This window comes from Capra hircus, chromosome 4 (genome assembly GCF_001704415.2).
Source record: "Capra hircus breed San Clemente chromosome 4, ASM170441v1, whole genome shotgun sequence".
Taxonomy (NCBI): Eukaryota; Metazoa; Chordata; class Mammalia; order Artiodactyla; family Bovidae; genus Capra; species Capra hircus.
Genome location: NC_030811.1, coordinates 25,395,007 through 25,415,388, shown reverse-complemented (window position 1 = coordinate 25,415,388; position 20,382 = coordinate 25,395,007). Strand labels below are relative to the sequence as shown.

The following is a 20,382-nucleotide window of genomic DNA, read 5'->3' as shown; positions in this document are numbered from 1 at the left end:
GTGGGGAGCTGAGGGGAGCTGGGGAGAAGATCACTGGTGATGACAAGCAGTCATGAAAGGAAGTGGATGATCCCATGAAGCAGGGCCAGGGTGGAGGACGATGAGGCAGTCAGCAGTGATGAGTGGGAATAATGAGGACATCAGCAGGTAAAGAGTCACCTGCTGGGGTACAGGGTGTGCAAGGATGGTTACACACAGGGCTGAGTCTCTCCACAGAGTAGCGGGCGGATGGGAAGGTGGAAAAGCAGAGATCCAGCACAGCCTGGCCGGCACAGGCCACCAGCCCAGCTTCTGAATAGCTTTTCATCTCTGTAATGATGAAACTAATCTACCTAAATCAGGTAGTTCTGCCCATTTTAAACCTGAAAGATGTAATCCAATCTTTCCCTTGCATGTATATAAAATAAACACTAGTAGTAGACTAGTAGAAAAACTCAGGTTTTCCAAGATAAAATCTTCAGTGACTGGGCATTCATTGTAAATCTTCAGAAGTTCACACATTTATCCTACATGTTTATAGAGTGCAACTAGATTAACATTTCTATTAGATTTTCACAAAAGCCATGTTTTTTTTTTTTACCATATCTTATATCACCTGGGAACAAAGATCTTCCTCAAAATTGGAGATCTTTTTCCTTATCATTTAGATCGAAAATACAGAAAACTGGTAAATTTCTACTATTCCCTCATCTTCCAGTATTCGTCACTGACTCCACCTATGAATTTCTTTACGATGCAGTCTTTATGTTAATGAAGAAGTATTTCCTGGAGAAATGTTGACTCCCCCAGCCCTCTGACGGAGATGGCAATGGCACTCCACTCCAGTCCTCTTGCCTGGAAAATCCCATGGGCGGAGGAGCCTGGTAGGCTACAGTCCATGGGGTCTCGAAGAGGCGGACACGACTGAGCGACTTCCCTTTCACTTTTCACTTTCATGCATTGGAGAAGGAAATGGCAACCCACTCCCATGTTCTTGCCTGGAGAATCCCAGGGACGGGGGAGCCTGGTGGGCTGCCGTCTGTGGGGTCGCACAGAGTCGGACACAACTGAAGTGACTTAGCAGCCAGCTCTCTGAACAGGACTTGTTCAGGGATCCTCTCCTCTGGGAAGACAGCATGATAGTACAGCTCCATTCCCCAGCCCCGAGGGTGGATGTCCCCTTGTTCTGCCAGAGCATTCCATAGGCAGCTCTCTTTCTGTATCTTACTGCATTTGACTGTCAACCAAAACAAGCTTTATGACCCTGGACAAGTGCTTAACCTCTCTCTGCCCTAATTTATCTATGTATAAAACAGAGAAAATAGAGTCACATGGTCGCTGGGCCAGGGAAATGGCAGCTCCATGAGAGAGCAGGGCTCTGGGTGAAGGAGGGAGCACAGAGGAAGCATTTATGACCTTCTGATTGCCTAGTGGCTCAGACGGTCAAAGCATCTGCCCGCAATGCGGGAGACCCAGGTTCGAGCCCTGGGTCAGTAAGATCCCCTGGAGAAGGAAATGGCAATCCGCTCCAGTACTCTTGCCTAGAAAATTCCATGGATGGAGGAGTCTGGTGGGCTACAGTCCACGGGGTCGCAAAGAGTCAGACATGACTGAGTGACTTCACTCACAGTGAGGTGGAACAAATAGAGAAGAGAGATTCAGTTCCAATGTCCAAAAATCAGATTGAAAGACTAACTCGTCCTGGTTCTTCCTACTTCAATTTGAACCCATTTGAGGTTCTTCAGATAGATCCCAAAGTGACAGATGAAGAAATAAAAAAGAGGTTTCGGCAATTATCCATACTGGTGCATCCTGACAAAACTCAAGATGATGCTGACAGAGCACAAGGGGCTTTTGAAGCTGCGGACAAAGCTTACACGTTGCTACCGGATCAGGAACAAAAGCAGAGGGCCCTAGGTGCGATTCAGGCAGGAGGAGAAGGTGTGGAACACACCGTTAAAGAGCGAAAAAAGCAATTAAAGAAGGAAGGCAGGCCTACAAATGTGGAGGAGGAACCCTGAGCTGTTCAAACAAGCAATATACAAACAGACCGTGAAACTCTTTGCTGAGCTGTAAATGAAAAGCCAAAGAGACGCATGAACGGAAGCAACAACAGGAGGAAGAGACTGAAGGTCAAGCAAAAACCCAACAAGAAAGGGAGTGGCGGAAAAATTTTTAGCAAAGTCGAGATGGTAGCATGCACAGCTGGTGAAACTTCCAAGCAAATACAAAAGGAAAGAAAGAGAAGAAAAACCGGACCTTCCTGAGACCACCGAAAGTAAAAATGGAGCAGCGTGAGTGACTGCCAAGGGTCACAGCTGCCGAACCTTCCCCAGCTGTCTCCCTCCTGCTTTGAAGGACTCATTCTTTCCTCCCATTTTCACCCCAACATAGAGTAGTATTTGCTTTTTAGTCCATTTTGTTTTCAATACAGTTTAATATCGATCAGAGTAATTCTTTTGTACGTTGAAATGAGGGGCTCGGTTTAAAAAGAAACTTCCCCCCAACGCTTACCCCCAGGCCAACTGGGACTGGAAGGGGCTGCATTCTCTTCCCACAGCCTCTAATTTAATGTTCTGTATTTCACTGAAGTGTGATGGTTAGAAACGTTATGCGTAGTTTGTGGAAGCCATCCAATTAAACATACTGCTAACACTGGTGTTGCCGTGACTTCAGAGACAAGCCTGGCCCACCTTAGGAAGCCCCCTCGCTTCAGTTGCTTGCTTCTGGCTGTGGCGTCCTTCGAAGCCCCAGATCAGATGGGAAGGCAGCGGACACCCAGAGCAGTCCCTGGACGCCCTGACGTCCCCAGAGTTTGGCATGTGCTTTCCCATCTGACTGGCCAACCCGTATGGCATGAGGCTCCAAGCCACCCAACCTGTTCACTTTCCAAAGAGCTAGCCGTTCTCCATCCCATAGCGTGGTGTCCTTGCCTGTCTGCGTTTGTTAGTGGTAATATTCTGTATGTGTAATACATTTTTATACTCTAAAAAAAAGAATAGGGGAAATAACAGTACAAACATCACAGGGCTTCTGGATTAATTCACAAGATAAAGTGAATGCCTAGAAAGCACTTGGAACAGTTTCCAGCACACAGTAAATTCAACAGAAGTGTTTGCTGTTCTTATAACAATACTTATTTGCATGTCTTTCCTTCTGTCCCATGTTAGCACCTTTAAAATAAGAGATTAGGTCTTAATCTTTGTATCTCCAGGGCCTAGTACTGTGACTGGCAAACAGGAGACACGAGATGAATTAACACCATGAATCAACTGGTAAACCAATTTTTATTTCACAAAAAAAGTAGAAACATAGATATTAAAAATACACCAAAGCGTTACCCTATTTACAACCCACCTTGTTTAAAAATAACCTAAGAAAGTTCATGAACTACAGCCTGCCATTTCAAATATGTAATGCAATATAAAATGAAGGAAGTTAAAATTAAGACTAGAATTGCGCCGTCAGTACCACTAAAAGGTCAGTATCAAAAAGGACTTTTTAAGCATTATGTGGCTTAGATAATTGTGAGAATTAGTACATTCTCACTCACTTTTGTTTCAGAGGAAAAAAAGAGTCCAGAGGCTTGACTTTTGACCAGGATTTGTTACCATTTCTTCCACAGATCTAGGTACCCAGGGAGGAGATAAAAAACCGTCATGACAGAATTCACCGACTTCATCTGTCACACTTATGCAGCAGGAGAGTAGCGAAGTTGTTGGTGACAGAAGGGAATCAACTGAGGCATCCAAAAGAAAATGCAAATGATTGTGGCTACAAGCTCAAGACACTCACTCAGCCCGCAGGCCCTCCGAGTAGGGAGGTGGCTTCTCTCTGTCTCCAGGTACAAACAGCCAGTATTTAGGTTTCATCTTGGGCTTAACATTTCTGCAGAACCCGAGATGGGGGATCACAGCGTAGCCCTATTTAAAATGAGCACCACTAGCACTTTAATATTCTGGTTCTTCTCAGGTTATCTTTGACGCTACTGAAAATGAAACTAGTCACACAACCAGGAGGACCTTCCTCAATCACCGGTGCAGAACAGCAGCCACCGTGTTCACTGAGATGGAATTTAGTGCAAGTCCAGGTTAAAGCAAGTCTGGGAGTGTCAGGTGCTTCACAGAGGAAGAGAAGTGTTTGCCATGTCCTCGCGGACCATCCAAGGAGAAACCTACATAACAAGGATGAGGGTGAGGAGCTAGGGCAAAGTCTTTAGTAAACCAAGGATGTGTCCGCTTGCTGGAGAGTTCCTCCCTGCCTTCCCCATTTTCCCTCGAGCCACCAAGCAGGACACTGCAGCACCTTCTAAGGAAGACTGAAACAACTGACACATCGGGAGATAAACTCAAGTGTGAACACGGACAGAAGAAACAAAGGATTAACCGACCTCCCTGGGCCACATGCTGGAAACTCTACTGATAATGACAAACTCACATACAGGCACAAGAGAAGGTATCTGCTTTTCCAAACAACTTCACAGCTAAATGAAATCATTTCAAGCAGTAAATTCTATTCTCCTTTCCCATACAAGCCGGCATTAATATATATAAAACACTCCCATCAGAGAAAGAGCGTTAAGCAGATATAACACATAAAACATACAATGTATCTTAACAGTGTGTTTTTCTATAATTAAGTATGAAGCTTTTTCATTTACTCATTTTAAATGAAAAGATGAAAACTGAGGTTTCAATCTGACAAGGATTGCATCTGAGGATTAAAATGTCCATGGACATACCTCTTAACTCCTCATCTTTTAATTGCTGCATAAATGGTTGCCTAGGAAACTTCCCAACTGGATGAAGAAGCACAAGCGAACTCTCGTTTCCAAGCTTGCAGGTATGACTCACTACCTTTGCTCCCACAAAGTAGGTCCTCCTGAATTCTTAGAGGCAGATATTTTTGCAACCTGGATGACAATTAAAAAAAGAAGAATTATTTTGAATATATGTTTTTAACAGGAATAAAAGTTAAGGGCAAGTCCCTATTCCCATCAAGTTTAGGAGAAACGTGTATTCTTAAAATAGGCCTGCACAATATGTATCAGGTAGTTATGGACAGTTATTTTTCTGGCAGTATGTTGACAAGACAATAATTAAACATTATAATTAGAGAGAACAGAAAAAACACAGGAACAATACAACCACAGAGACATTTGTCAAAGGAGAATCCGGTCAGAGGGGTGCGACCCCCCAAGACCACAGAGACCTGCCCCAAGTTCAGGTTCCCTGACAATTCTTGCAACCTAGCTACATCTGTGCCCAGAATGACACCATGACATTGTTAAACAGAGACAAGAAAACGCAGTGCAGACGGTTACATGCCAAGAGGCAGGAACCTGGGGCAAGGGCACCTCTGAAGGCTCTATTTTAACAAACAGCAGATGTACTGAAGGAGGCTGAAGTAGTAGGTGCAGCCCTCACGTTTCTGAGAAAGGACAGAATCTTACATAATATAATTACAGTGAATTAGGGCAGAAATGCGGAGAAGAGCCTCAGGGCCCCACCCAGGTGCAAGTGATTCCCTAGTTTTGTCACTGCTTCTGATGTCTCAGACAGAGATGGACCAGGCCTGCGGAAGGGGAGGGAGGGAAGACTGGGCCCACCGCCCACGGGAATGTCTCCGCTCTCTTCCCTGAACTCTTCCTCTAAAATCTTTCCATCATCAACTTAACATCATCATCACCTCTTTTCCTGTGGTAAGAACAGTTATCATTCAAATTAAAAACCTAAAACTGACTCTTCTGGAGGAAAAGCTATTGCTAATTCCTAACTCTACCTTCCCCTCCACCTTGAACCTGTTAAGGAAAAACTTCCCTGAACCTGGTCTGGAATAGAACCAAGTTGCCTACTGTGAAATTCACATCCTAGTGGAAAGACATCAACAACATTCCAGATAAAATGTTTTCTTTCCTATGCAATTTTTCTAGTGAATCTGAAGAAAATTAAGGTCTATTCTGGGGAACCCATGTCCACTCACCCAGTTGGTTGTCAACTATCAGTTAAAGAGTCTAGTCTAAGGATTTGCAACCAGACATGCTTTTCAGTGATGATTTAATCATTCTTCCTACTAAGAGTGATTCTGAATACACCTACCAAGGGGCCTCTTTCCTCGCACTGCAAAACTGTTAGTAAAACGCTGGGATGTGCTCATAACTCTACTGTCTGAGGAACTGTCTTTAACAAACACTAACCTCAACCAGATCCTAACACCCTGCAGTGCTAAGCATGTTCCTCAGTCTCTAGACTCTGAAGGCCTCTGAATAGGCAGCAACGTCCCCCAGGAGCACCTCGAGGGCCTGACGTGGCCCCTGGCTCTCACTCCCCTTCCGTGACCACAACCCATTGTCTCCCCCACCTCCCAAGGTCATCTGTCAGTTTTTCCAGAATGTTCTGCCATGAGTGCCTGGACTGCCGGCCCTACTGGGCGCTTCTGTAATCAAGAGCTGTTAGCACAGTGCTTTCTATTTATCTTCCCAGGCTGTAGGCTTACTGAAGACAGTGCTCGGCTTTCTTATTTCTGTATCCCCCACCTTATCAGGGACTTCCTGGGTGGTGCTGGAGGTAAAGAACCCTCCTGCCAACGCAGAAGACGTAAGAGACACGGGTTCAATCCCTGGGTCAGAAAGATCCTCTGGAGGAGGGCATGGCAACCCACTCCAGTATTCTTGTCTGGAGAATCCCACGGACAGAGGCGCCTGGTGGGATATAATTCAAAGGGCTGCAAAGAGTCAGACATGACTGAAGCGACTTAGCATGCACACCTAATCCGAGCCTGGCTCAAAATGGGCAAGTAATGTTTGTTGAATGAATGAATGTAGGAAAGAGATGAAGCTGGAAAAAAAAATTACTGCAAGAGGTATTCCCTGTGCAGCTTCAAAACCATTCCTAAGATGTAGTCTGGTTCTGGACTGAGGGGGACTGGGCTCCACCTGGCAGCCCACAAAGCCCTCTCAAGCAGACCCGGCTCAGAGCAGGCACGCAAGGACCCTACGGACCATCTCAAGTCCACTGGAGAGCACAGCCAGCCCAGCAGGAGTTGGATCAAATGCACCACTCTCCGAAGTTTTGCCACCAGAGGAAAAATAAGGGATTTTAGAGGAGAAGCAACATAAAAAGGAGGGAAATAAAAGATGGAAAGCAATGTCCAAAGACCCTCACAGACGGGACTCTGCTAGGCACAGAACAAAAAAGTTTAGTTTTTCATGAAAATATGTTAATTAAGTTTTTGAGCTATAAAGGCCTGCAGAAGCACCAGGAAAACTCAGGAGAAACTTTTTTTTTTAACTGCTGGTTGGCTTTTGGATGGGGCGGGAAGGACTTGCAAATACCTTACAGGGAAGACAGCCTCTGTTACTTGCCCCCTCCCCCAATGTGTCATATCTCTAGAGCTCTTTCCCCAAGAACAAACCCCACCGAGGCCTGGGCATGGTGCGGAGGACAAGGCAGACGACACTCAGGCACACCGCCTCCTGGGTACCTGCCAGGCGATTTCCGTTCATGGAAGACAACTTCCATCCGGTACTCAAATCTGCAAGTGTGCGTGAGCGGTGGAGTGGATGGCCGCCTCCTGTTTACTGCTGGGGTTTCACAGGTTCCTGGCAGGACAGGGTCAGGGAGTCAAAGGGGGTGTAAACACCATTTTGTCCTTGCAGAAGCCATGGCATCACCCCCTGGGCTCGAGAAAGCACAGCATGGAGCAGGTGGTCCACTCAGTGTCCTCTGACTGCCCTTTTCAGAGTATACCAATTCCCTACGGTGTGTCAAGGCTCTTCAGCTTGGCACAGTTTTCCCCCAAATGGCTCAATAGTTACTACCTTTCTGAAGATCATTTCCAGTCCTTAGAATCTGACCTGATGATAACTGCAGGACACATACCTGCCAGAACTGAGCAGTCAAAGGATGCCCGACCCTGCATACCAAGGACAGGAGAGCCTGCAGCTAATCGGAGCGGGCCCGTGGGTGCAGCAGAAGGTAGCTGGGGGGTGGGTGGGGGGCGGCGCGCTCCTGTCTCCAAAAGTTCTGTATGGCTTTCATTACTTACTGCAGAAGAAAGAGCTGGCATAAATCCAAAGACCTTATACTTAATAGGCCTTTGACTGACCTGGGAACAGACTAATTTTTTCTATTTCATTTTATAAAGCTCAGCCTTTCTCACTCTTGCACATCTCTACTTAGAAAAGGGGATGAGTAATAGTAAAACATTGTGGCGGCACGCTGAACAGCGCTCACTCAACTGAGGGGACGTATGCCGTACAGCCCTCCATTCCACACACGCGCGACAGCTTCAAAGGAGACTTATTATAGAACCTGTGGGAATCCCCCCACATGAATTAAGATTCTTTTGACTGGCTGAAAGTGGAACTGAGGGGCCAGGGAAAGGATTTCCCCTGCGGTTGATTAAAAACATTATTCTGTTTTTGAGCTGTCATACCGAGTGCCATGAGGTGAGAAAAAATTCTTTTAAATGTACTTTGTGAACTTTCCCCTCTAGTACTGGATGTTAAGATGGACTTAAAGACAAAATCCTCTAACACACTCAAAACAACTGCTTAAATGAGTTCACAGTCATAAGAAGGAGGAAAACGAAGCTCTAATGTTCCGAAAATACACTTTAACCAGTGCACCTTAATGAAACGTGCGCACCGATGGATGAAATTAAGGGTCTGCAAATGTAGATTTGCAAAATTGGTTATTTTCAACATCATGAAGTTATTATAATGTTTTTTGAGATAGGTTCCCTAAGAGCACATACAGTGATGATTTGATGAACAAAAACATAATTTTTATATATTTCATTTCAAGGACATTCCTATTATATGCTAAAACAATAAAACATTTTTCTTCTTTAGAAATGGACTTGAAGGGAAAATGTAGTCATCTGAATTGAGCTCAAAAGACTAATCAAATAAAAAAGTCAAATTCATTGAGAATTTCACCCCACAAACAACACAACAAGCATCTGGAAATGTGAACTCCTACGGTTCCAACGGAGCAGCCCACATAGTCCAAGAATGTAGCACACAGGATCCAAAGGCTTTTAAATAAAACCAATAAAACAAACAAACAAAGACTGGGAGCAGGGTTGTTTGGGGAAACATTCCTCCCAGGACCTGAGAAATTACTTTAAGTCCTTCTTAGGGCCAGGTAATTTTTATTTATGCTTAAGACTGTAAACACAAAGTACAAAAAGTAATAGGCACGGCTTAAACACAGGGTCTTCCAAGGTGGCTCAGTGGTAAAGAATCTGCCTGCCAATGCAGGAGACTCAAAAGACCTGGGTTCGATCCCTGGGTTGAGAAGATCCCCTGGAGGAAGAAATGGCAACTCCACTATTCTTGCCTGGAGAATCCCATGGACAAGGAGCCTGGTGGGCTACAGTCCATGCAGTTGCAAAGGGTCAGACAGAACTGAGCACACAGGCCACAGAATTAACAAACCTCTTAAATTGGGACTATATTGTGCTTACTGACTTGCCTCCAAATAGTAGAGTATCCTAACAGGAGGCGGGGAGAATACACTTCCAGTGGAAGAACTTAGCAGACACTACCCTGGTCAGGTGGTCAAGGTCAGCACCATCAGGGATATGTCACGATGACAGCATGTTCCCTGGACACAAGATGCTAAGAATGTCACTTTACCTCTGGTCCTCCTCTCAGAACCCCACAACTAGGTTAATAACCAGAAAAACAGGAGAGAAATCTGGACTGAGGGGCAGTCAACAAAACATCTGTCCAGTATTCCTCAAAACTGACATCATCAAAGACGCAAAGCTAAGTAACTGTTACAGACCAGAGGAAATTAAGGCGAGAGGGTGACAAGATGTAATGTGATATCCTGGGTAGATCCTGGAACAGGAAAAGGACATTGGGGAAAACAGTGAAATCTGAATACTAGTCACATGCTAGTAAAGTAATGCTCAAAATTCTCCAAGCCAGGCTTCAGCAATACATGAACCGTGAACTTCCTGATGTTTAAGCTGGTTTTAGAAAAGGCAGAGAAACCAGAGATCAAATTGCCAACATCCGCTGGATCATCGAAAAAGCAAGAGAGTTCCAGAAAAACATCTATTCTGCTTTATTGACTATGCCAAAGCCTTTGACTGTGTGAATCACAATAAACTGTGGAAAATTCTGAAAGAGATGGGAATACCAGAGCACCTGACCTGCCTCTTGAGAAACCTATATGCAGGTCAGGAAGCAACAGTTAGAACTGGACATGGAACAACAGACTGGTTCCAAATAGGAAAAGGAGTACATTAAGGCTGTATATTGTCACCCTGCTTATTTAACTTATATGCAGAGTGAGAAACGCCGGACTGGAAGAAACACAAGCTGGAATCAAGATTGCCGGGAGAAATATCAATCACCTCAGATATGCAGATGACACCCCCCCTTATGGCAGAAAGTGAAGACGAACTAAAAAGCTTCTTGATGAAAGTGAAAGAGGAGAGTGAAAAAGTTGGCTTAAAGCCAACTTCGTTCAGAAAACGAAGATCATGGCATCCGGTCTCATCACTTCATGGGAAATAGATGGGGAAACAGTAGAAACAGTGTCAGACTTTATTTTTTGGGGGGCTCCCAAATCACTGCAGGTGGTGATTGCAGCCATGAAATTAAAAGATGCTTACTCCTTGGAAGAAAAGTTATGACCAACCTAGAAAGCATATTGAAAAGCAGAGACATTACTTTGCCGACTAAGGTCCATCTAGTCAAGGCTGTGGTTTTTCCAGTAGTCATGTATGGATGTGAGAGTTGGACTGTGAAGAAGGCTGAGCGTCAAAGAATTGATGCTTTTGAACTGTGGTGTTGGAGAAGACTCTTGAGAGCCCCTTGGACTGCAAGATCCAACCAGTCCATTCTGAAGGAGATCAGCCCCGGGATTTCTTTGGAAGGAATGATGCTAAAGCTGAAACTCCAGTAGTTTGGCCACCTCATGCGAAGAGTTGACTCATTGGAAAAGACTGTGATGCTGGGAGGGATTGGGGGCAGGAGGAGAAGGGGACGACCGAGGATGAGATGGCTGGATGGCATCACGGACTCGATGGACGTGAGTCTGAGTGAACTTCAGGAGTTGATGATGGACAGGGAGGCCTGGCGTGCTGTGATTCATGGGGTCGCAAAGAGTCGGACCCGACTGAGTGACTGGTGACAATTATGATAATGTAAGAGTAAGCCACTGGGGGAACTGGGTGGGAACTCTGCACTACGTCTGCAACTTTTCTAAAAGTAATCAAACCTTCAAGAGCTCCGTCCACAACACTGATGCCACGATGCTTGGGTGGGTGCTGCACCAACAGGGACAAACACAGGCTGGGGCCCTGGCCACTCTGCACGCTGACCGACAGATACTTGGGCCGATCTGGGAGCCTCAGACACCAGGGACCACAGATGGTGTGCATGTGAAACAGGAACAGACATCTCTGAGCGCCTGACACCCTCATCTGAAGTGAAAAATAGGCAGTTTTATGCAAGGAAAAAAGACAAAGGCTAAATGGGTTGGCCTGGAGCCATCAGAGCTCTGTGAAAACACATGACAAACCAGCCTCCATCCCTCACTCAGCAAATACTACTGCCAGAATCCAAGCAGGTGTGAAAAAGAGTTACAGAGCCCTCCCTCCCATGCCCTACAGGCTCTGTGTCCTATTTCCGTATCATAAAAAGGTAACTCTGAGAAGGACAGGCACAGAATTCCTTTAAGGGTTTGAAGGAGAAAGGGCATTAAGAGAGTCCTTTGACCTAAGAGCACATAACTATGTATCTTCAAGAATCCGCCGAGTCAGCACACATGTGGCACCATGGGAGCCCTGTTCTGTAGCGAGGAGGCCAGAGTCTTGGGAGGGCTGCTCAACACAGAAACACATTTGTCTACAGAAAAAACATGTGGCATGATTCTGTTTGCTGCAATGGATTTCTTTAATTGCCTTGAGTTTTAATTGAAAAACAAATCGAGGGGTTCATCTTTGTAACCAAAAAGTTCCAGAATTCATAAGCTAGATGAATATGCAGTACTCATTAGGCCAGAAATTAAAATACAAATGATTTAAAAATTTTTTCAGGAAACTCACATACTGTCAATCAAAATCATAATAGTTCTAGAGGGAAAGTGACCGACTGTCTAAAATTGATCTGAAAGAGAAATGATATGGAAATATCCCAGAAAAATCTGAAAAATAATAATAGTACAGATGATGATGAAGAAGGATCTTGTTCTACCAACTCTAATAATCAGGACAGTATGGTGTAGATCCAGAATCAACAAACAAACCAATGGAAAAGTAACACAGCTGAACATAAAACAAACAGCAAAAACTGCTTCATTTATTCAACCAGCTATTGAGGTATGGACACTGCTGATCATTCCTTGATAGTGAAACAAAAAAGGCAAAGTCAAACCAAAAGGACAAAATATGTGAATGCTGGCCAATCACGTGGGGAGAGTGTAAGTTAAATGTTTTTCTCACATCTTACAGGTGAATCTATTCCAGATAAATGTTAATTATAAACACACCCTAGCATTACACAAATAAAACACAGGTGAGTATTTATACACAATTTTGTGATAGGAAAGATGTGAGTTCAAAGATCATCATTGTAAACCGGGTCCATCTAAATGTCAACAGGGGCACGGTTAAGTAAATGGATGGTTATGCAGTCCTTAAATTGTTGTTAAAGAAATGTACTTACTAACATGCAAAATGCAGTATTTAGTAAAAAGGTAAGGTATAAAAATTATGTCTGCAGTAAAAGTGAAAGTGAAAGTCGCTCAGATGTGTCCAACTCTTAGTGATCCCATGGACTATACAGTCCATAGAATTCTCCTAGCCAGAATACTGGAGTGGGTAGCCTTTCCCTTCTCCAGCAGATCTTCCCAACTCAGAAATCGAACCGGGTCTCCTGCATTGCAGACAGATTCTTTACCAATGAGCTATAAGGGAAGCTGTAAGTATGTTTGCAGTAAAAATACCTAAATACAGATGTTAATGGTGACACTGACAGGAACCATTTATTCTGAAAAGATGTCAATTCTTCTCTAATCTATAAAGTCAACACATGAACTCAATCCAAGGAAGATTTTTCATGGAATGCATTCTAAAATGCATATGTTAGAGCAAAAGGGAAAAGTAGGGATAATTTTAAAGAACAAGAAGAAAGGAGGATCTATTCTACCGGATAAAAACAGACAATATACAGAGTGAAGTAAACCAGAAAGAAAAACACCAATACAGTATACTAACACATATATATGGAATTTAGAAAGATGGCAATGATGACCCTGTATGCAAGACAGCAAAAAAGACACAGATGTGTATAGCGGACTTTTGGACTCAGAGGGAGAGGGTGGGATGATTTGGGAGAATGGCATTGAAACATGTATACTATCATGTAAGAATTGAATCACCAGTCTATGTCCGACGCAGGATACAGCATGCTTGGGGCTGGTGCATGGGGATGACCCAGAGGGATATTGTGGGGAGGGAAGTGGGAGGGGGGTTCATGTTTAGGATCGCATGTACACCCGTGGTTGATTCATGTCAATGTATGGCAAAACCAATACAGTATTATAAAGTAAAATAAAGTAAAAATTAAAAGTTAAAAAAAAAAAGAAGAAATAAACGCATCATGAAGAAAATGCAGAATTGAAGCAGGGAAAATAAAGGCCTATATAGACAGAAACCTGATGTGACAAACGGCATCGCACATCAGGGGAGAAAATATGTGCCGATGAATAAATGCTGTTAGGAAAACCGGTCCACGGGAAAATAGAACAAAGTGTTCACACTTCACAACAGACACACAATTCCGTCTTAGAGATTGCAGGTGAAACTATGAAAAGCAAAATTTGAAAACGTTTAGTAGAAAGCAGATGAGACTATTTCTATGACCTCAACCTAAGAAAATAATTTTTTTCAAATAAGACACGAAGAATCAAAGCCAAAAGGACTGATTAAATTTGACAGCATAAAAGGAAACTCCTGTTCAATAAAAGGCATTATTCAAAAAGTGAACAATCAAGCCCCAAACCAGAAGACAACTGGACATATATGGACAGAAAAGAATGGGTAAGAAAATATATAAAGACAGCTTAATAAGAAAACCAATAGGAAAAATGGGCACATGTCTGACAAACACACTTTACAGAAGTCATTCAAGTAGCCAATAAATACATACATTCTCCATCTCACTAGTAATCAACAAAATTTTTATTAAAACCACAGTGAGATACTATTTCATAACCTACCAAACTGACAAAATTAAAATCTCTTTTCGTGAGGATATGAAACAAAGTATAAGCATTGTAGGCAGCGATTTCACTAGTTACTCAATTTGAAGCTGTGCTCATCCTAAGACCCATATACCCAGATAAACTAAGTGCATGTACAGGATACACGAAGTACATGCACGTGGGAATTAACACAACCTGGAGTGACAAGCGGGTCACAGAAGAGATCAAAGGGAAAATTAGCAATATCTTGAGATCAAAAAGAAAAAAGAAAAAAAATACAGCTACATGTCTGAATAGTGAAAAATTGCAAAATTTAAATACCTGTCGACAGGAAAATGTATTTTTAAAATGTGACATTTTTAGAAAACAGAATATGGTAAAAACAAATTAAATGAGTGACTATATCTATAGGTATTAGCATGAATAAATCTTGAAAACGCAATATTGGGCCAAAAAGGCAAGCACTGAAGAGGTACATACTATGTTCTGAGAGATGCAGAGGAGACACTTAGGTCTCCCTTTAGCAATAAAGGGGACTCATTCCCCCAGCTACTGGGAGTGCTGCAGGCTGACCACCCTCAGCTGAAAAGAGTCATCTTGAAAAAGTCAGGTCCCCTCTGGGGATGTAGCCTGCATCCAATGTCTGGTCAGTGTGAGGCTAAAGATGCTTGGCCCCTCACCTCAACTTAGGACAATTCTGAAGGGCTGTCCCACCTTCAGAGCCCCCTCTGGGATAGGCTGAGGCCTTTCCTGTGACTGCACTGCAGCACAATTTCTCTCTCAAAAATCTCCTTAATAAACTTCTGGCATGTTAACCTCTGCTCAGACTCTGCTTTCCTTGGAACTCTACTTTCAACAGATACAACTTATATCTTGTTTGAAAATATATAGCACACATGTTAAGAAAACTGAAATCATACCAAGTCTCTGTTCTAACCACAATGGAACAAACTAGAAATCAGCAGCAGAAGAAAAACTGGAAATTTCACAAGCACGTGGGAATTAACACAATCTTGAGTGACGAACAGGTCACAGAAGAGATCAAAGGGAAAATTAGCAATATCTTGAGACCCCTCCCACCAAAAAAAAGAAAAACAGCAAACCAAAATTTATGGGATGCAACAAAATCAATACTAAGAGGGAACTTCACAGTAGTGAACACCCACTGTGTTAAAAATGAAGAAACTGCTTAGGAGTGCATGCTTAGTCATGTCTCACTCTGCAACCTCATGGCCAGGCTCAGTCTCTTATTGATTTGGAAAACTCAGCAATGGTCACAGGACTGAAAAAAATCAGTTTTCATTCCAATTCCAAAGAAAGGCAATGCCAAAGACTACTGCACTCATCTCACATGCTAGCAAAGCAATGCTCAAAATTCTCCAAGCCAGGCTTCAGAAGTATGGGAACCGAGAACTTCAAGATGTTCAACCTGGATTTAGAAAAGGTAGAGGAATTAGAGATCAAATTGCCAACATCCACTGGATCATAGAAAAGGCAAGAGAGTTTCAGAAAAACATCTACTTCTGCATTATTGACTACACCAGTCTTTGACTGTGTAGATCACAGCAAACTGTGGGAAATTCTTAAAGAGTGAGGAATACCAGATCACCTTACCTGCCTCCTGAGAAATCTGTATGCAGATCAAGAAGCAACAGTTAGAACCGGACATGGAACAACAGACTGGTTCCAAATTGGGAAAGGAGTACGTCAAGGCTGTATACTGTCAGCCTGCTTGTTTAACTTATATGCATAGTATGTCATGCAAAACACCAGGCTGGATGAAGTACAAGGTGGAATCAAGATTGCCAGGAGAAATATCAATAACCTCAGATATGCAGATGACACCACTCTTATGGCAGAAAGTGAAGAAGAACTAAAGAGCCTCTTGATGAAAGTGAAAGAGGAGAGCGAGGAAGTTGGCTTAAAACTCAACATTCAAAAAACTAAGATCATGGCATCCGGTCCCATCAGTTCAGTTCAATTCAGTTCAGTCGCTCAGTTGTGTCCGACTCTTTGCGACCCCATGAACCACAGCATGCCAGGCCTCCCTGTCCATCACCAACTCCCGGAGTTTACCAGTCCCATCAGCTCATGGCAAATAGAGGAGGAAACAATAGAAACAGGGACAGACTTTATTTTCTTGGGCTCCAAAATCACTGAAGATCATGATTGCAGCCATGAAATTAAAAGACGACGCTCACTCCTTGGAAGAAAAGTTATGACCAACCTAGGCAGCATATTAAAAAGCAGAGATATTACTTTGCCAACAAAGGTCTGTCTAGTCAAAACTGGTTTTTCCAATAGTCATGTCTGGATGTGAGAGTTGGACGATAAAGAAAGCTGAGCACCAAAGAATTGATGCTTTTGAACTGTGGTGTTGGAGAAGACTCATGAGAGTCCCTTGGACTGCAAGGCGATCCAACCAGTCCATCCATCCTAAAGGAAATCAGTCCTGAATATTCAGGGGAAGGACTGATGTTGAAGCTGAAGCTCCAATACTCTGGCCATCTGATGGGAAGAACTGACTCACTGGGAAAGACCCTGATGCTGGGGAAGATTGAAGGCTGGAGGAGAAGAGGAGGACAGAGGACGAGATGGTTGCATGGTATCACGGACTTGATGGACATGAGTTTGAGCAAGCTCTGGAAGTTGGTGATGTACAGGGAGGCCTGGCATGCTGCAGTCCATGGGGCTTCAAAGAATCAGACACAACTGAGAGACCGAACTGAACTGGCCAGGGTCCTCTGTCCATGGAATTTTCCAGGCAAGCATACTGGAGTGGGTTGCCATTTCCTACTCCATTCCCCATCCAGAAATTGAACGCACATCTCTTGTGTCTCCTGGATTGGACGGCAGATTCTTTACCACTGGTGCCTGGGAAGCCCACACTAAAAAGGAAGAAAGATCCCATATAAACAAGCTAATTGTACACCTCAGGGAACCAGAAAAAGAAGAATGAACTAAGCCCAAATTTGGTAGGAGGAAGGAAATAATAAAGATTAGAACAGAAATCAAATAGTGAGTAGAAAAACAACAGGAAAAAACTATCAAAACTAAGAGTTGACATTAAAAAAAAAAAACAGCAAAACTGACAAACATTTAGCTAGACTAAGGAAAAGAGGAAACTCAAAATCAGAAATGAAAGAGGAAACATAACAACTGATACCACAGAAACCGAAGAATGTAAGAGGCTACTATGAGTAATTATATATCAACAAATTGGACAATCTAGAAGAAATAGAAAAATGCCTAGAAACATACAGCCCACCAAGACCAAATCACGAAGAAAGAGCAAATGTGAACAGAGTGGTAAGGAGGCTGAATCAGTAGTCAAAAACTCCCCAAAAAAGAAAAGCACAGGACCAGTGGTCACTGGTGAATTCTATCAGATAGTTAAAGAAGTACTGTGGGTCACAATAAACTGTGGAAAATTCTGAAAGAGATGGGAATACCAGACCACCTGACCTGCCTCTTGAGAAACCTGTATGCAGGTCAGGAAGCAACAGTTAGAACTGGACATGGAACTGGTTCCAAACAGGAAAAGAAGTATGTGGAGGCTGTATATTGTCACCCTGCTTATTTAACTTATATGCAGAGCACATTATGAGAAACGCTGGGCTGGAGGAAGCACAAGCTGGAATCAAAATTGCCAGGAGAAATATCAATAACTTCAGATATGCAGATGACACTACCCTTATGGCAGAAAGTGAAGAAGAACTAAAGAGCCTCTTGATGAAAGTGAAAGACAGTAAAAAAGTTGGCTTAAAGCTCAACATTCAGAAAACTAAGATCATATCATCCAGTCCCATCACTTCATGGCAAATAGATGGGGAAACAGTGGAAACAATGGCTGACTTTATTTTGGGGGGGGCTCCAAAATCACTGCATATGGTGACTACAGCCATGAAATTAAAAGACGCTTACTCCTTGGAAGGAAAGTTACGACCAACCTAGATAGCATATTCAAAAGCAGAGACGTTCCTTTGTCAACAAAGGTCCGTCTAGTCAAGGCAATGGTTTTTCCAGTGGTCATGTATGGATGTGAGAGTTGGGACTATAAAGAAAGCTGAGCGCAGAATTGATGCTTTTGAACTGGAGTGTTGGAGAAGACTCTTGAGAGTCCCTTGGACTGCAAGGAGATCCAACCAGTCCATCCTAAAGGAGATCAGTCCTGGGTGTTCATTGGAAGGTCTGATGTTGAAGATGAAACTCCAATACTTTGGCCCCCTGATACAAAGAGCTGACTCATTTGAAAAGACCCTGATGTTGGGAAAGATTGAAGGCAGGAAGAGAAGGGGATGACAGAAGATGAGGTGGCTAGATGGCATCACTGACTCAGTGGACATGGGTTTGGGTAGACTCCGGAAGTTGGTGATAGAGAGTCCTGGCGTGCTGCGGTTCATGGGGTCACAAAGAGTCGGACACGACTGAGCGACTGAACTGAACTGAAAGCTGATTCTCAAACTGGTCCTGGCAGAGGGATAGACATGTAGACTGGAAAAGAGAGAGCACAGAAATAAATCCATGACTATAAGGTCTTCAATAACGGCACCAAGAATACACAAAACAGAAAAAGACAATCTCTTCAATAAACAATGCTGAGCAAACTGGATATCCACAGGCGAAGAATGAAACTGGACCCTTATCTTATGCCACATAGAAAAGTTGACTCAAAATGGTTGCAAAACTTAAACATTAAGACCCAAGACTGTAAAACTCCTAGGAGATAACATAGGGGAAAGGCTTCATGACACTGGGCATGCAACAAAAGCAATAATAGGCAAATATCTGTATATTAAACAAAAAAGCTTTTGCAGAACAAAGAAAAGAATTTAACAGAGTGAAAAGGAAAATATCTGATAAAGTAATATCCATGATATCGATATTATGGCTGCTACAACTCAATTAGCATAAATAAATATATACATAGTAAATAAATATATACACAGTAAATAAATAAATAAGGAAATGATTAAAAATGAGCCAAGGACTTGAATTGGCTTTTCCCCAAAGAAGACATACACACGGCCAACAGAAATGTGGAAAGATGCTCAACATCACTAACTATCAGGGAAATGCAAATACACAATGAGATGTCACCTCACACCTGTTAGAATAGCTGTTATTAAAAACACACACATACCCATACAAACAAGTGTTGGCAAGGATGTGAAGAAACTGAAACCTTTGTGCACTGTTGGCAGGAATGTAAAATGCTACATCTGGTATGGAAGACAGTACAGAGGTTCCTTAACATATTAAAAATAGAACTACCATATGATCCAGAAACTATACATTTGGATGTTTATCCAAAACAACTGAAATTAGGTTGTCAAAGAGATATCTGTACTCCCAACACTGTAATTCTATAACATTCATTATGCTTTCTTTGTATGCCTGAAATATTCCGTAATTTTTAAAAGTAACTTTAAAGGAACATCTTGTCCCTGTATCAGCTATTCTCTACCTTCACTTTTTTTTTTAACAAAATAAAGAAGATAGATGACTGTCATGTGGACAGGAGGTTATCACAGGTGCTCCCACATCTTGAAACAAGACCAAATTTCACAGGGGAAGCAAAGAAAATAGAAACACGGAGTTCTTTTTTTTCTTTTACATTCTTTCTTTTTAAATTGAGCACTCTCAAAAGTATTTACAAGTTTCTAACTCCTTGTGATGCACAAGGAAGGATCATTTGAAATCGGCTGCTGCACAGATAAAAGCGCATCACTTCTACAGTAACTGCACCTCTCTTTCTCCTGCTCAAGAAATTATCAAATTTCAAATGAGAAAGAAAGTATAAGACTAACTTTGCTTATATTACATTTCAAACTCAGCGGCACCATAGTTTGAATCTGGGCAGTTTGACTCTGAACTTAGACACTGTTTATTACCAGGAACAACCCCCAGAGAAAACTTCTAAAAGCAGGATTCAGAGTAAAAGGAGATGCCAATGTATCTTGCTTTCTAGATTCAGAACATTTTCCAATATGAAAAGTGTTAAAAGTATAATTACAGTTATGTAAAACAAAACATGATTTTTGCATTTATAATAAAAATATTAGCAAAATAAAAGGGTTTGCCTGGATAACTTAATCAAAGAGCACATTCACATAAAATACATAGCTGAGATGAAACTATTTCCCCACACTTATCAGAATAATGGCACAACTAC

At 42.7% G+C, this 20,382-nt stretch overlaps 1 long non-coding RNA gene and 1 pseudogene across 1 annotated transcript in view; one reads left to right on the top strand and one right to left on the bottom strand.

Moving 5' to 3' along the window:
• The window catches only part of LOC106502060, a 93,543-nt gene that overhangs the window by 36,685 nt on the left and 36,476 nt on the right, over nt 1–20,382 (bottom strand). The window contains exon 4 of the long non-coding RNA XR_001917945.1: nt 4,721–4,891. This is a non-coding gene — a long non-coding RNA (uncharacterized LOC106502060). The remainder of the gene's footprint in view (nt 1–4,720; nt 4,892–20,382) is intronic.
• On the top strand, nt 1,029–2,370 carry LOC102185246 (annotated as a pseudogene).